We start from the raw sequence: 17657 nt of genomic DNA, 5'->3' as shown, positions 1-17657 counted from the left end.
TATTGACATCTTCAAAAAGGACAACTTAATATTATTAGGTCAGTTGAAGCTGACAATGATCTGTCCCCATTTGTCAAAAGCACTTCTAATTTTATTGCTTTTTTTTTTTTCAAGGTTGCTTTGTTTCAAAAAGTGGATAGTCTCAGCCAAAATACAGAATTGTTCCAAATAAATCGCAGCTCAAGGTAGCTGACACTGGCTTCAGATCCCAAATAATCTTAGAGTGAGAAAAACAGAGAGCGGTGGCCAGCGGTACCTGCAAGCTCCCTGCTCCCTATTATCGTCCCCCTGGGCTGCAGAGCCTTCTGGAAAGCTGCCGCCTGGCCTGGGTCAGATTGCTTACATGACGCTGCCTTGCAGGCCAGTGTTCCCAACCTTAAGCCAATGCACATTTATAGAACAATTCCATGTGATCCTGGGGAAGACAGACTGCGAGCAGAGGGCAGTGCTGAAAGGTTGTAACCTCAGGAAGAGAGGGCCTTTCCCACCCCTCTCTGCTCTCCATGCTAAGAGGATACTGGGTAAGTAAGTCTCAGATTGAAGGCTTTATTCCTTTGAGCAACATGTGGCTTTAAGCTGGTTTGGCTGCCGAGATTGGAGGGATGAATGCATTTCTTTCTTTATTTCCTTATAAAGTGAAATTAAAGGCACATCTGTGCCTCTCCTCCTGTCCCCAATTGTCTCCCAAGCCATGAACTGTACTTTTTCTAATGCATTACTGGTGATTTTTAATAGAATATAATCTAGACCTTAGTCTCTTCATTTGTAAAATGAGGTGTTGGACTAGATGACTACTGAAATCTCTTCTGGCCTCAATTACGATTCTGCCCATCACAAATTGTATTTTCCAGTGTTTGTGATTCAGCAGAATAATGATTGAAGAGAGCCACTAAGGCCCTAGTATGCCAAGACTGTGGGAAGAGTTATTTTAAAACCCATAACTGTGTTGACCTTGACATGTTTGCACATGCTGTATTTCTCTAGCCGCTCACAAGTACCTTCTCAGAACTGTTTCTGACGTTGTGGCTGCCAACTCGAGCTGCCATGTGATCTGTGATCTCGACAAAAGCTGTGTTTCTGTGTTTGACTTTGTGTCAGTCATGACTGAGTTATCAGGTCAAGGCTGAAGTTAGACAGAATTCTAAGCCTCATGAGAAAATCCTACGGTTCAGTTAAACACAGTAGAGTGTGTGCGTGTGTGTACACTGTTTTATACCATGTTCCACAAAACAGAAATGCACGGAGTGAAATTCTTTATCCCACTTACACCACATATAAGCTATTGTGTAATACCTGCATATGTGTATATATACAGGGCAAAACTCCTCTCACTTTAGCTGCTGCTTCCAAATAGGTCCACTGTTCTTTCCAGTGAATACCTGCGTCTATTTGTGGGTTTTCCTGCTCTCACGTCCACCTGACATTGCCCTGCTACTTCCCTCTGCTTTCTCTTGCACGATGCCAATGCTAGGCAGGTTCAGGGGACACTTTATTATCTAGTTGTATTGTAAAGGGGTTTTCCTGCTCTCACGTCCACCTGACATTGCCCTGCTACTTCCCTCTGCTTTCTCTTGCATGATGCCAATGCTAGGCAGGTTCAGGGGACACTTTATTATCTAGTTGTATTGTAAAGATTATCCGTAGGTTTCTGGGTTTTCTATCTAGTTGCTCTGTCTATCCAAGGGGACTTGGGAAGATCTGAAAACTCAACTGCTATGATATCCCCAGAATTCCACTTGTCAGATTTTAAATTGCAAGCAGGGAGACCAGCTTGCTTCTGCAGTAGCTCTGATGGACAGATAAGGGTCTGACTTGGAAGCAAAAGGAATGGCAAGCAAGGGGACAATTCAAAAGACATTTGGAAGTGATTATACACGGAGTGATTATACACGGAGAGACAAGAGGAGTGAAGCAAAGGGAAAAATACAAGATAACCATTCATTCCTTCACTTCATCCTGCAAACATGTATTAAGTGACTTCATTTTCTTAATGTACCAGACCGTGGGACTGAGGATAGAGGTGTGCACCATGCTGACATAATCCCTGCTCTCATGGAGCTCCTGGTCTAGTGGGAGGCAGATACCAAGCAGGCAATCACTGATAGGTGCAGAATTACAGTGACAGCCCTAAGTTGTATGACTGAGAGAACGAAATGGGAAAGTCAAGAGAGGGGCTGGCTTGAGAGGGAAAGAGTGAATTTACATTTCAAGAAGATGACTCAGCTGTGCATCATCTAAGTAGAGATATCCATTGGAAAGTTTAAAATGAAGCTGGCCGACTAGATTTAGAGCATTCTGCCTTGACTCAATAGAAGTGGTTATGGGAACCAATGGACTCTCCAAGGAGAAGACCAGGCTAGAAGACGAAATCCTGAGTCTCATGAAATGGCTTTCCTGAGAGGGTGGGAGGAGCAGCTGGAGGAGAAAAGTGGGATTTCTTAGCACCATGTTAGGAAAGTCATAAGTGGAAAGAAATGTGAGGAGGAAAGTGGGAATGACAGTGTCAGATGCTGCAGACATCCTGCAAAAGGACGCAGACTGAGACAAACCAGAGTCTCATGGCCATGGGCAGCTTATGAGTGTAGTTCCAATCAGGGAACATTTGCTTGCAAGAAACAAAAAACAAACCTGCTCAGAAAGCGGGAGCAGGGGGGAGCATTTTAATTGGGGTGAGATGACTGTTGGTGGGAATGTCAATTAACAGCCACGATGGAAAACAGGAGGGAGGTTCCTCAAAAACTAAAAACAGAACTTTCATACGATCTGGCAATCCACTACTGGGTATTTATCCAAAGAAAGGAAATCAGTATACCAAAGACATATCTGCACCTCCATGTTCATTGCAGCATTATTCACAATAGCCAAGATATGGAATCAACCTAAGGGTCCATCAACAGACAACTGGATAAAGAAAATGTGGTACATATACACAATGGAATACTACTCAGCCATAAAAAAAGAATGAAATCCTGTCATTCACAGCAACACTGAAGAGCCTGGAAGACATTATGTTAAGTGAAATAAGTCAGGCACAGAAAGATAAATACCACATGTGCTCACTCCTATGGGGAGCTCATCGATGTAGAGAGTAGAATCATGGTCACTAGAGGCTGGGAAGGGGAGGGCAAGGGGGACGGGAAGAGGTTGGTTAATGGGCACAGAATTACAGCTAGATTGGAGAAATAAGTTTTAGTGTTTATAGTAGTGCTAAGTGTCTATAACTAAGAATAATTTATTGTATACTTTCAAATGGCTAGAAGAGATGAATTCACATGTTCTCAATGCAAAGAAATATAAATGTCTGTGGTGATGGATGTGCTAATCACCCTGATTGTTCATCAGACATAGTGCACCTGTACGGAAATATCGCTCTGTACTCCGTAAATATGTATGATTATTATGTGTCAATTTTTAAAAAGGAGGGGCATCTGTTGAGCAGACATAGCTCTGGGCTGTCACTACTCTTGTCACCCTGCTTCTCAGCAACCGCTGGCTTTGTTCTGGTCTCCTCTGCTGGGCTCCACATCCTGCCCCTCCCGGAGTTCAGTATGCACAGGCTCTGGCCACTGCGGATTTTTGCTGCTGATCCTGACCCTGTTCTTCATTGCCTTGTGACTAGTGGCCTCTCTTGATTGACTCCAGGGCCCCTGTCAAATATCAAGACAGAGAAATCTGATGGGTCCAGGTTAAGCCAGAATCTACCTATAGTCCAATTAACAGTGCCTAGGAGGTGGGTTTGAGTGGTGGGCCAAGACCGCACAGTAAGTGGCACACGTCTGAACACTACTCCTGGTTCCTAGGGAGGTGGGAGGGGCGAGGGATGAGTAGTTTTCAGAGGAAAGAGCAAACGCAGACTTTCAAAAGCTGCTGCTCAGGTGTGGTTTCGTGGGAGCGGGGAAGCGAAAGCTGGGTTGCAGTGACAGAGCTCCTAACTCTGCGAGTGTGTATGCTCCATGGCCAGAATGTGCTGGGGGCAGGGACAGAACCGGGTGGCTAACATGGAAGGGAGACAAAATAGGATCACCTAGACTGTGGAGTACTGGCCATTAGGAAACCAAACTCACTCTCATGCTGACCCTGGTCCAACACTCTGATTCCCAAGGAGGCCAGAAACCCAGGTGGATTTGACCACCTCAGCACAGGAGGTCCCAGCCCACTGCCAAAGGCAGGGCACGGGGACCAAGGCTTCAGGTGGTGAGCCAGCAAGGGAGCAGCCAGACGCAACCCAAGAGACCAACACAGGAAGGCCACACTTTGTGGGCTTGTCTGCATCCTCTGTGAGCCACCAGACAATCCACTATGACCCTCGTCCTGGGGTCTTTCATTCAGTTGTGTTGAGGAGAAGTGGGTTTCAATGTGCTTTTATGGTCCTAGCCTGCAGAGACAAGTTTGTTCCTGTGTTTCAGTCTTGTGAAACGTCCGGGTACAGCACAAGCAACTCAGGATAGTTGCCACCTTGCCAACGTTTCATAAATGTTATTAATAAGGGTGTTTAAAATTGACAAGTGGAGAGAGTCGCTGTGATGAGCGAATGCTCCAAGCTTGTGACCTAAAAAGGGGAAATCTGCTCCACACTCAGCTCAGGAAACAGCCTTGGCAGAGCTCCGTGCCAGGACTGGTGCCAAAGAATTATAAAGAGATTAAACCCAGCAACACTGGCTAATGTTGTTCAAGCAAAGAGAGCTCATTTTATGTAGTCAAGCCACTAAACATCTGTATAAAGTTCAGGAATGACTAAAACTCGTTGCGTCTCAGCTGCCTTTACTACTTATTAAATCCTGAGTTGCAAGACACGGGTCACGAAAGATTTATTTCTTTCTGGTTGTGCTCATTTGCATGTGGAAGGACATTGAAGGGTGGAAAGCCGGAGTGGTCATTTCTAAGTAGGGCCAAGATTTTCATTTTGAGGGGACAATTTTGCAGATGACTCCCTGAGCTTAAAAAACGTGGCTCTGTATTCACTTTTGATCATTCAGAAAATCACTCCTATAAATATGCTTCTGCTGAAACCGATAATGAGATTCAAGTTAGGATCTGACAAAATGATTTTGTGTCTCATATTTCATAGCAAACAGATGAGACAATCACCCCTCGGATTCCATCAGTCACAAGATCGGCATCTCATGTTCCAGTTCTTTGCAGAGGATTTGGTGCTATTACTGTTTGCATTGCCTGGTGGCATGTTCACTATCTGCCATTTGTCAGGTGTGCCTTCCCTTCTCCAAAACCAGGCTGCTTACTGCCCCAGGACTGCCGACACTTGTGCAAATGCCTCCTCCTTGTGTGGCATAAACAAGGAGATTCAGGTTGACATATCTTGGTCAGGAAGTGTGTGGGGGAATGACCCATCTACAGAGGCCAACCTCAGAGAAGCAGCTAGATAGAGAAGAAACGGTGTCTATGGGCAAGCAGTCGTCAGTACCAGAGCTTCTGTCAGATGGGCAGACCCCAGTAGTGGGGAATTCAAGAAGTTATCCTTTAGGAGATCTGTTCATATGTGGCAAGATCAGCTGTCAGGCCCAAGTTCTAGGAACCAGGAATAGTGTTCAGACGTGTGCTACTGGGGACCATACCAGCATGGATGGGAGAGAAGGACTGAGCTAGGACTTGAGAAGAAGCACTTGGACTTAAAGGGTCTGTTGGAGCCACTGGGTCCCATGTCTGAAGTGCAACAGGGACATTCAGTTTGGAAGATGTAAATCAATACTAGCTTACTTCAGTAGCCAGAATTACTGGCAGATTGCTCGATGATGCCTGCTCAGGAAGGGATGACCTGATTCCAAAGCCCACCATTGATAGGCCAGAAATGGACTCAGTCAGGATTGACTCAGGAACTGTGCTGAGCCCTGGGCACAAATGAGGCAGGAAGCATGTCTCTAAGAGATGGGGACTCTGTGTGTTTGTTTATAATTACAGTATCATTATCATACCAAGAAAAATGAATAATAATACCTTAATATTAAAAATCCTATGAGTGTTCAAATATCCCTGTCTCATTCATTTTATTTTATTTTATTGTTATTTCTTAAAATCGAAACACAATTGATTGTACAATCTGTGGGGTACAGCATTGAATATCAATACCTGTGTGCAATATGTGATGCTCAAATAAGGATAATTAGTATATTTATTATTATACAGTGATATCATTTCTTGTCGCCCTTTACCAGTTTCTCACTAACCCTCCTCTTCCTCCCCCCTTCCCACCGCTGGTGACCTCAATTCTGTTCTCTCATTTTGAAAGTTCAGCATATTATTGTGTTCTTTCTTTCTTTCTTTCTTTCTTTCTTTCTTTCTTTCTTTCTTTCTTTCTTTCTTTCTTTCTTTCTTTCTTTTTCTTTCTCTCTCTCTCTCTCACTCTCTCTTTCTCTTACTTTCTTTCTTTCTCTGGCTTATTTCACTTAACATAATTTTCTCTAAATTCATCCATGTTCCTGTGAATGGCAGAATTTCATTCTTTTTTATGGCAGAATAATATTCCATTGTGTATATATACTGCATTTTCCTTATCTGGTTTTTAATTTTATTTTTTAATTGACAGGTAATAATTATACATATTTATGGGGTATGGAGTAATATTTCAATACATGTATACACTGTGTGATGATCAAATCAGGGTGGTTAGCTTATCTATCACCGAAAACATTTATCAATTCTTTGTGTTGAGAACATTTGAACTCCTCTGTTCTAGTGATTTGAAAATATACAATAAATTATTGTTAGTTATAGATACCTAACACTAGTATTGAATGCTAGAATTTTTTCTTCCTATCTAGATGTAATTCTTTATTCATTAAGCAACCTCTCCCCTCCCATGCCCCCCCTTCCCAGCCTCTAGCAACCACAATTCTACTCTGTATGTCCCTGAGCTCCCACATGTGAGTGAGAACATGCAGTCTTTCTCTTTTTGTGCCTGACTTATTTCACAGAACATGCCTTCCAGGCTCAACCATGTTGCCACGAAGGACAGGATTTCATTCTTTTTTATGTCTGCGTAGTATTGCATTGTGTATTATACCACATTTTCTTTATCCATTCGTCTGTTGGTGGACACTTCAGAAGACTCTACACCTTGGCTATTATAAATAGTGCACAAATAACATGGGGGTGCAGATACCTCTTTGGTATAGTGATTTCCTTTCCTTTGGATACATATTCAGTAGTGGGATTGCTGTATCGTATGGTAGTTCAATTTTAGTTTTTTGAGGAAACTCCATACTCTTTTTCCAAAATGGTTATACTAATTTACATTCCCACCAACAATGTATAAGAGTTCCTCTTTCTCCACATCCATGCCAGCATTTGTTGTTTTTTCATATTTATGATAATAGCCAGTCTAACTGGAGTGAGATGATATCTTATTGTGGTTTCAATTTGTATTTCCCTGATATCTAGTGATGTTGAGCATTTTTTTCATATACTTTCTGGCCAGTTATTGTGTCTTCTTTTGAGAAATGTCTTATCAGCTCATTTGTCCATTTTTTAATCAGATTATNGCAAAGAAATATAAATGTCTGTGGTGATGGATGTGCTAATCACCCTGATTGTTCATCAGACATAGTGCACCTGTACGGAAATATCGCTCTGTACTCCGTAAATATGTATGATTATTATGTGTCAATTTTTAAAAAGGAGGGGCATCTGTTGAGCAGACATAGCTCTGGGCTGTCACTACTCTTGTCACCCTGCTTCTCAGCAACCGCTGGCTTTGTTCTGGTCTCCTCTGCTGGGCTCCACATCCTGCCCCTCCCGGAGTTCAGTATGCACAGGCTCTGGCCACTGCGGATTTTTGCTGCTGATCCTGACCCCGTTCTTCATTGCCTTGTGACGAGTGGCCTCTCTTGATTGACTCCAGGGCCCCTGTCAAATATCAAGACAGAGAAATCTGATGGGTCCAGGTTAAGCCAGAATCTACCTATAGTCCAATTAACAGTGCCTAGGAGGTGGGTTTGAGTGGTGGGCCAAGACCGCACAGTAAGTGGCACACGTCTGAACACTACTCCTGGTTCCTAGGGAGGTGGGAGGGGCGAGGGATGAGTAGTTTTCAGAGGAAAGAGCAAACGCAGACTTTCAAAAGCTGTGCACAGTAAGTGGCACACGTCTGAACACTACTCCTGGTTCCTAGGGAGCTGGGAGGGGCGAGGGATGAGTAGTTTTCAGAGGAAAGAGCAAACGCAGACTTTCAAAAGCTGCTGCTCAGGTGTGGTTTCGTGGGAGCGGGGAAGCGAAAGCTGGGTTGCAGTGACAGAGCTCCTAACTCTGCGAGTGTGTATGCTCCATGGCCAGAATGTGCTGGGGGCAGGGACAGAACTGGGTTGCTAACATGGAAGGGAGACAAAATAGGATCACCTAGACTGTGGAGTACTGGCCATTAGGAAACCAAACTCACTCTCATGCTGACCCTGGTCCAACACTCTGATTCCCAAGGAGGCCAGAAACCCAGGTGGATTTGACCACCTCAGCACAGGAGGTCCCAGCCCACTGCCAAAGGCAGGGCACGGGGACCAAGGCTTCAGGTGGTGAGCCAGCAAGGGAGCAGCCAGACGCAACCCAAGAGACCAACACAGGAAGGCCACACTTTGTGGGCTTGTCTGCATCCTCTGTGAGCCACCAGACAATCCACTATGACCCTCGTCCTGGGGTCTTTCATTCAGTTGTGTTGAGGAGAAGTGGGTTTCAATGTGCTTTTATGGTCCTAGCCTGCAGAGACAAGTTTGTTCCTGTGTTTCAGTCTTGTGAAACGTCCGGGTACAGCACAAGCAACTCAGGATAGTTGCCACCTTGCCAACGTTTCATAAATGTTATTAATAAGGGTGTTTAAAATTGACAAGTGGAGAGAGTCGCTGTGATGAGCGAATGCTCCAAGCTTGTGACCTAAAAAGGGGAAATCTGCTCCACACTCAGCTCAGGAAACAGCCTTGGCAGAGCTCCGTGCCAGGACTGGTGCCAAAGAATTATAAAGAGATTAAACCCAGCAACACTGGCTAATGTTGTTCAAGCAAAGAGAGCTCATTTTATGTAGTCAAGCCACTAAACATCTGTATAAAGTTCAGGAATGACTAAAACTCGTTGCGTCTCAGCTGCCTTTACTACTTATTAAATCCTGAGTTGCAAGACACGGGTCACGAAAGATTTATTTCTTTCTGGTTGTGCTCATTTGCATGTGGAAGGACATTGAAGGGTGGAAAGCCGGAGTGGTCATTTCTAAGTAGGGCCAAGATTTTCATTTTGAGGGGACAATTTTGCAGATGACTCCCTGAGCTTAAAAAACGTGGCTCTGTATTCACTTTTGATCATTCAGAAAATCACTCCTATAAATATGCTTCTGCTGAAACCGATAATGAGATTCAAGTTAGGATCTGACAAAATGATTTTGTGTCTCATATTTCATAGCAAACAGATGAGACAATCACCCCTCGGATTCCATCAGTCACAAGATCGGCATCTCATGTTCCAGTTCTTTGCAGAGGATTTGGTGCTATTACTGTTTGCATTGCCTGGTGGCATGTTCACTATCTGCCATTTGTCAGGTGTGCCTTCCCTTCTCCAAAACCAGGCTGCTTACTGCCCCAGGACTGCCGACACTTGTGCAAATGCCTCCTCCTTGTGTGGCATAAACAAGGAGATTCAGGTTGACATATCTTGGTCAGGAAGTGTGTGGGGGAATGACCCATCTACAGAGGCCAACCTCAGAGAAGCAGCTAGATAGAGAAGAAACGGTGTCTATGGGCAAGCAGTCGTCAGTACCAGAGCTTCTGTCAGATGGGCAGACCCCAGTAGTGGGGAATTCAAGAAGTTATCCTTTAGGAGATCTGTTCATATGTGGCAAGATCAGCTGTCAGGCCCAAGTTCTAGGAACCAGGAATAGTGTTCAGACGTGTGCTACTGGGGACCATACCAGCATGGATGGGAGAGAAGGACTGAGCTAGGACTTGAGAAGAAGCACTTGGACTTAAAGGGTCTGTTGGAGCCACTGGGTCCCATGTCTGAAGTGCAACAGGGACATTCAGTTTGGAAGATGTAAATCAATACTAGCTTACTTCAGTAGCCAGAATTACTGGCAGATTGCTCGATGATGCCTGCTCAGGAAGGGATGACCTGATTCCAAAGCCCACCATTGATAGGCCAGAAATGGACTCAGTCAGGATTGACTCAGGAACTGTGCTGAGCCCTGGGCACAAATGAGGCAGGAAGCATGTCTCTAAGAGATGGGGACTCTGTGTGTTTGTTTATAATTACAGTATCATTATCATACCAAGAAAAATGAATAATAATACCTTAATATTAAAAATCCTATGAGTGTTCAAATATCCCTGTCTCATTCATTTTATTTTATTTTATTGTTATTTCTTAAAATCGAAACACAATTGATTGTACAATCTGTGGGGTACAGCATTGAATATCAATACCTGTGTGCAATATGTGATGCTCAAATCAGGATAATTAGTATATTTATTATTATACAGTGATATCATTTCTTGTCGCCCTTTACCAGTTTCTCACTAACCCTCCTCTTCCTCCCCCCTTCCCACCGCTGGTGACCTCAATTCTGTTCTCTCATTTTGAAAGTTCAGCATATTATTGTGATCTTTCTTTCTTTCTTTCTTTCTTTCTTTCTTTCTTTCTTTCTTTCTTTCTTGTCTTAACAAGTTCAAGGAATTGTTGTGATTGTCGTCTCTTCTCCACCCCCGTTTATCTGTTTGTATACTTATTTGTTTATTTCTATTACCTCCCATAAATAAACTCTCTCTTTCTCTTACTTTCTTTCTTTCTCTGGCTTATTTCACTTAACATAATTTTCTCTAAATTCATCCATGTTCCTGTGAATGGCAGAATTTCATTCTTTTTTATGGCAGAATAATATTCCATTGTGTATATATACTGCATTTTCCTTATCTGGTTTTTAATTTTATTTTTTAATTGACAGGTAATAATTATACATATTTATGGGGTATGGAGTAATATTTCAATACATGTATACACTGTGTGATGATCAAATCAGGGTGGTTAGCTTATCTATCACCGAAAACATTTATCAATTCTTTGTGTTGAGAACATTTGAACTCCTCTGTTCTAGTGATTTGAAAATATACAATAAATTATTGTTAGTTATAGATACCTAACACTAGTATTGAATGCTAGAATTTTTTCTTCCTATCTAGATGTAATTCTTTATTCATTAAGCAACCTCTCCCCTCCCATGCCCCCCCTTCCCAGCCTCTAGCAACCACAATTCTACTCTGTATGTCCCTGAGCTCCCACATGTGAGTGAGAACATGCAGTCTTTCTCTTTTTGTGCCTGACTTATTTCACAGAACATGCCTTCCAGGCTCAACCATGTTGCCACGAAGGACAGGATTTCATTCTTTTTTATGTCTGCGTAGTATTGCATTGTGTATTATACCACATTTTCTTTATCCATTCGTCTGTTGGTGGACACTTCAGAAGACTCTACACCTTGGCTATTATAAATAGTGCACAAATAACATGGGGGTGCAGATATCTCTTTGGTATACTGATTTCCTTTCCTTTGGATACATATTCAGTAGTGGGATTGCTGTATCGTATGGTAGTTCAATTTTAGTTTTTTGAGGAAACTCCATACTCTTTTTCCAAAATGGTTATACTAATTTACATTCCCCACCAACAATGTATAAGAGTTCCTCTTTCTCCACATCCATGCCAGCATTTGTTGTTTTTTCATATTTATGATAATAGCCAGTCTAACTGGAGTGAGATGATATCTTATTGTGGTTTCAATTTGTATTTCCCTGATAACTAGTGATGTTGAGCATTTTTTCATATACTTTCTGGCCAGTTATTGTGTCTTCTTTTGAGAAATGTCTTATCAGCTCATTTGTCCATTTTTTAATCAGATTACTTGTTTTTTGCTATTGAGTTCTTTGAGTTCCTTGTATATTCTGGATATTAATCCCTTGTCAGATGAATAGTTTGCAAATGTTTTCTCCCATTGTGCAGATTGCCTCTTCCCTCTGTTATTATTTCCTTTGCTGTGCAGAAGCTTTTTAGTTTGATGTAGTCCATTTGTCTACTTCATTTTTTTTAAGTTAATTTATTTAAATCAGATCCGAAAAAGATCCACAAGTTGCTTTTGGTTGATGTCTCTTAGGGCACTTTTCTATTTCTTTCTCCTTTAGTTTCCATATCTTCCTATATCCTCCATCATATATACATACATCCTCCAGAAATTTCCTATATCTATCATTTCGTGTAAATTCTTTTTGTCATGGTTATAAGAGTTTTTTAAGTCCTTGTCTGCTAATTCCAACCTGTGGGTCATCTGTGCATCTTTCCCTCCTGGTTATAGGACATTGTCTTAGTCGGCTTGAGCTGTTAGAATAGAATACTACACACTGGGCGGCTTAAACAACAGAAATTTATTTCTCACAGTTCTGGAGGCTAAGAAATCCAGTATCAAACTGCTGGCTGTTTCCCTTCCTAGCGAGAAACTTCTTCTGGTTTGCAGATGACTCCCTTCTTGCTGTATCTTCACAAAGCAGAGAAAAGGACTCTCTCTCTTGTGTCTCTTCTTATAAGGAATCCAATCCCATTCATGAGAATGGAGCCCTCATGACCTAATTACTTCCCAAAGACCCCACTGCCAAATACCATCACAGTGAGGATTAGAGCTTCAGCATATGAATGTACATGGGACACAAACATACATTCCATAGCAGTCCTAGGAGGGTACTTCAAAAAGTCCACGGAAAAATAGAATGAAAAGAAAATACGAATCTTTCCACGAACTTTTTGAAATACCCTCATATTTTCCTACTTCTTCACCAATCTAGTAATTTGTTACTGTAGACCGGATGCTAGAGTGACATGGTGTAGATACTGGGTTTTATTCTCTTTCTCCAAATAGTATCATATCTTCTCCTATCAGGCAGTTAAATTACTGGAAGATTGCCTTGATCCTGCAGAGGCTTAGTTTTAGGCCTTGTCAGGGTAAGTCTATTTTGCTTTAGTCCTTATTTCTAGTGCATAATCTTTAGTCTTGAGATATAGTCCTCATTCTTAAATAAGGTTCTTTTGGGGTTTCCATGAGAAGCCTGGAGTATTTGCCAAGCCCCTCACACTTGGTAGGATTTGAACTTCAAACTGCCTTCCCTGCAGGGGCCACACTGCTCAGATCTTTCAGCTTCAGCTGATGCGTTTTGCTGGGCTCCCTAGAGTCTCATCCTATGCGCATTTTAGGAAACAGCCAAGGATTTGAGGGGAATCGGTATGCAGGTTTTAGGGCTCTCCCTCTGTGGCTCGTTCCTTCATGACAATTTTCCCCCTGACCCCCACCCTCAATTCCAGCTTCTCCGGCAGCCTCGGACCCTGTTCACCTTAGCAACAGTGCAAACTTCTGCTGGAGTTTTGACCCCCATTTACTGAGTGGATTGGGAAGTGCCCACTGGGAAAAAGCCGTTATATGGGCTCTTAAGTATTTTTTTAATCTCTAAGTTTTCCTTCTGTTTCTCTTTCTCTTGTAATTATTTCCTGAGGAAACTGGGTCATTTTTCTGTAGAATTAGCCACTCTTTGGGTTTGGCTGATGGCCTCCTTTGGTGACGTTTCTCCATTCCCTATGTTTGCTGTAAAGTGGTAGTTAGATCCTTGGACACAGAGGCTTGCTCAGATGTTTTTTATTTCGGTGAGGATTCTTCAGGGGTGATGCTGTACAAATCCTATTACATCACACAAGCTGACACTGAATGTCTAGTTGTCTCTTTCTCTTTTTCTTTTTTTTTTTTTTGTTATTTAAGTTTGATCAATGAGTTTAAATATTGTCATCCTTTATAAAGTTCCCCATCAGCTTTTCACATAATGCTGTGTAACATCAAAGAGTATGGCCTAGATCTATTATTTCATAATAGTTTGCAGAGTGATGTAATTCTATTTACCTTCTTCATTTACTATCTGTGATATTTCTATACAGAGGAATTTTCTATCGTCAACTCTTAGGGTATTCTGAAATACACTGTGTCTGGAAAGTTAGGTTCTGTGCTTGATTATTTATATTTCTTGCTTACCAAGCATTCTCAAAAGGTGACCAATGAAGTTTACCGGGAGAGAAAAAAATATCATCATGAATTTGTGGATATTAACATATCTGATGTGTTTCAATCCATCGCAGTTATTATTCTTTTTGATCCGTTCCTGGAGTAAAGCCACTTGTCTATGGATCTTAGTTGTATAACAAAGTAGCATAGACTGGGTGGCTTATAAACAACAGAAATTTATTTTTCATAGTTCTGATGGTGGGAAGTCCAAGATCAAGATGCTGGCAGTTTCAGTGTCTGGTGAGGGCCCGTTTTCTGTTTCATAGCTGGATGGCCATCTTCTCACTGTGTCCTCATGTGGCTGAAAGGGCAAGGAATCTCTCTGGGGCCTCTCTCATAAAGGCACTAACGCAATTCATGAGGGTAGAGCCCTTCAAAGGTCCCACCTCTAAATACTCTCACATTGGGGATTAGGTTTTAACATATGAATTGGGAAGAGAAGGGAGACACAAATGTTGTAGCACTACGGTGTATTATTTTCTGAGTGCAGTGTTGAAGTCTGTTTGCTAGCATTTTTTTCATATCTTTGCATCAATAATCATGAATGATATTGGTCTGTAGTTTTTTGGGGTTTTTTTTGTTTGTTTGTGTGCCATCTTTATCAGATTTAGGGAGCAGTGCTATTCTTCATAAAAGAAATTAAGTTTTTCTGCCTTTACAATGTTCTGTAATAANAGCAGTGCTATTCTTCATAAAAGAAATTAAGTTTTTCTGCCTTTACAATGTTCTGTAATAATTTGTAAAGCACTGAGACTATCTAATCATTGAAGGTTTAGTAGAATTTTCCCGATACAATCATCTGGGCCTTGTACTTTTTCATGTTATATTTCCCTAATAAATTTTCCTATGGAAATTGGTATGTTTACGCTTTGTAACTAATGGGATCGATTTTGGTGATCTGAATTTCTTTAGGAAATGATCCATTTCATGCATTTTTGATTTGCATAGAAGTCTGCAAAACAGTCTCTTATAATTTTTAAAATTTCTTCTGTTACAGTGGTTATTTCCCTCTTGTCATTTGTATATCCATGTGTTCTCCCTTTTTCTTCTTGATCAATTTAGCTGTTGACTTGTCTAGTTTATTAATTTTTTAAGAATTAGGATTTTGACTTGTTCATTAGATTGCTCCTTTTTCTATTCTTGACTTCATTAATTTCTGCTTCTAACTTTATTATTTTCATCTTTGTGCTTTTTAGTTTATTTTTCTTTTCCAGTTTTTTGAGTTGGTAATTTAATTCATTATTTTATTTCTTTTATTTTCACCGATAAATATGTTTAGTGCAATGAATTTTTCCCTTATCAGTGCTTTAAATACATCTCATTGACTGATATGTAGTATTTTCATTGTCATTATTATATTTTAAGTTCTGTAATTTCAATTTGTATTTCCCTTTACCCAAGAGTCGTTTATAGAAAGTTTTTAAACTTCCAGGTGGAAGGGGCTGTTCTGTTTTTTGTTTTTGTCAGTAATTTTATTGCATTGTGATCAGAGAATGTTGTTTGTAGTACTTTTACGTTATGGAAATTACTGATGTTTTCTCTATGACCTGATATATGATCAATTTTTGCAATTGTCCCATAGGTATTTGGGAGGAAGATGTATTCTTTATTATCAGGGTGTAGAGTTTGATAAATATTCATAAGATGTACTTTATTGATTATGTTGTCATACCTTCTATGTCCTTTTTTAGTTTTCATCCACTTAACGTATGTTGTACAAGTCAAGACTCCTGTTATTAGGGTGTCTCTATTTGTCCTTGGATTTTCTTTAGTTTTTGCTTCATAAAGATGGTTGTAGTATTAGTAGATGTATATTTCTAAGTGCCATATGTTCACTGTGAACTTTGGCCTTTAGCATAAAAAAGTTTCCTTCTTTGTCATGTGTAATGTTTTTGGACTCGAATTTTACATCTCTTTATTTTTAGCCTTTCTGAATCTGTTTGTTTTAGATGCCTCTCTTGTATGCAGCATATACTTAGGTCTTGTTTTGTGAGCCAAATTGAAAATTTTTCCTTTTACTAGGTGAGGTAGGCCCATTCACATTTATTGATGTGATTGATATGGTCAGTCTTAACTCTGTCACGACATTTTATAATTATGTGTTCTGTTATATTTGCTATGCTTCTTTCTCTTTTAATAAGGTTTGTATTTTTGTTCTAGCAGCTTTGTTTTCATAACTTTAAAAAAAAAGTGTTTAGCCCCTTGTTTTCTTATTGAATCTTTCACTATCTGGTTTATAAAGATGTTTTTCTTCCCAATATCCTTTAACACCCACCTATTGCCTATACAACAATGAGCTTGTTTTAGTTTCCTCTTTCTCTGTCTTCTCCTCCCAATTTTTTAGATGCATGATTTCTACTTTATTAAACAAAATAAACTTTGTATATTGGCCTTCCATCTTTGCCCCCCACCCCACCTTTATTTTAGTCTTAGATGTACATTTACATATTTTAAAATCCTCATCATCAGTCCTTTTGCTAAAGTTTTCCCAGTCATCACTTCGTTGAATGAAATATATCATCTAGTAGATTCCTCAAGATGCAATCTGATAGGTGCAGAATTCAGTAAGTTATTGTATTTGAAAATTCCTCGATGCATGAAAACAGCTTGGCTGGATATAAAATTCTTGGTTCACACTTTAGTTTATTGAGGCTTTTCGGGGGAGGGTGCAGGTCTGGCTGGTAAGGGGATCCAAACCCCTCGCTTTGGTGCTATAACACCACGCTCTGACCAACCGAGCTAACCGGCCAGTCCAGTTCATTGAGTTTTTTTAAAAAAAACGATTCCATTGTTATCTTGCTATATGTATTGGTTTTTAAGAAAAACATAATGAGAGTCTAATTCTTTTGGCTTTGTAAATTATTTGATCTTCTTGTCTGGAGGTCTTTTATCTTTCTTCTTTGAAATCTAATAGTTTTGCTAGGGTATGTCTTGGAATTGATTGTTCTGGGTTAATTTTCCCAGGTATCCAGTGAGTCTTTTCAATATGTAGACTCAGGTATTTTTCTATTTCTGGAAAGTTTTCTTGGACCTAAGTTTTAAGTGTTAGCTCCATTTCATTGTTTTGTTTTTTATTTCAGGCATGCCAATAATAGGAATATTACTCCTTCTTTATTTCTCTATGTCATTTCTCATTCTTTTCATTATTTTCTTGATTTTCTTTAAGGCCCTTTAATAAATTTTTATTCCAATCTATTCTCCCTGGGGTGCCTTGTGATTTATTTATTTCTGAGATGATTTTGTCTCTTTCTTTTGTTCCTTTCCTGAGTTCAGTTGACACTTTTTATTCCTCCCGATTTTTGTCGATTTCTATTTGCATTTTTGAATTTCTGATTCAAGATATTTTACATATGCTCACATGCTTCTTTGAGGATATTTAAGTCTGTTTGGAGTGCTCACTTATAACTTTGTTCTGCTTCTTAACTGGTTTTAGTGCGTGAGGAATATTTTCCTTAGGTGATGTGTGTGAAATGTCGTCTCCTGATTCTGTTTTGCAATAGCTCCGTATGGATTTATTGATCCTCCTGCCGTCCATTTTACAGCATTCGGTTCTGTCTGTACAGCAGAAGCCACATTCGTTGTGGTT

At 40.5% G+C, this 17657-nt stretch overlaps 1 protein-coding gene across 1 annotated transcript in view; it reads right to left on the bottom strand.

Annotated features, from left to right (window-relative positions):
• NSMCE4A (non-SMC element 4 homolog A (S. cerevisiae)) overlaps positions 1 to 17657 on the bottom strand; it is a 59158-nt gene that overhangs the window by 40667 nt on the left and 834 nt on the right. The gene's annotated exons all lie outside the window — the stretch shown is intronic.

This window comes from Galeopterus variegatus, unplaced genomic scaffold (assembly GCF_000696425.1).
Source record: "Galeopterus variegatus unplaced genomic scaffold, G_variegatus-3.0.2 Scaffold8790, whole genome shotgun sequence".
NCBI lineage: Eukaryota > Metazoa > Chordata > Mammalia > Dermoptera > Cynocephalidae > Galeopterus > Galeopterus variegatus.
Note: the sequence above shows the minus strand (reverse complement) of the source record. Positions and strands in the feature narration are given on the sequence as shown.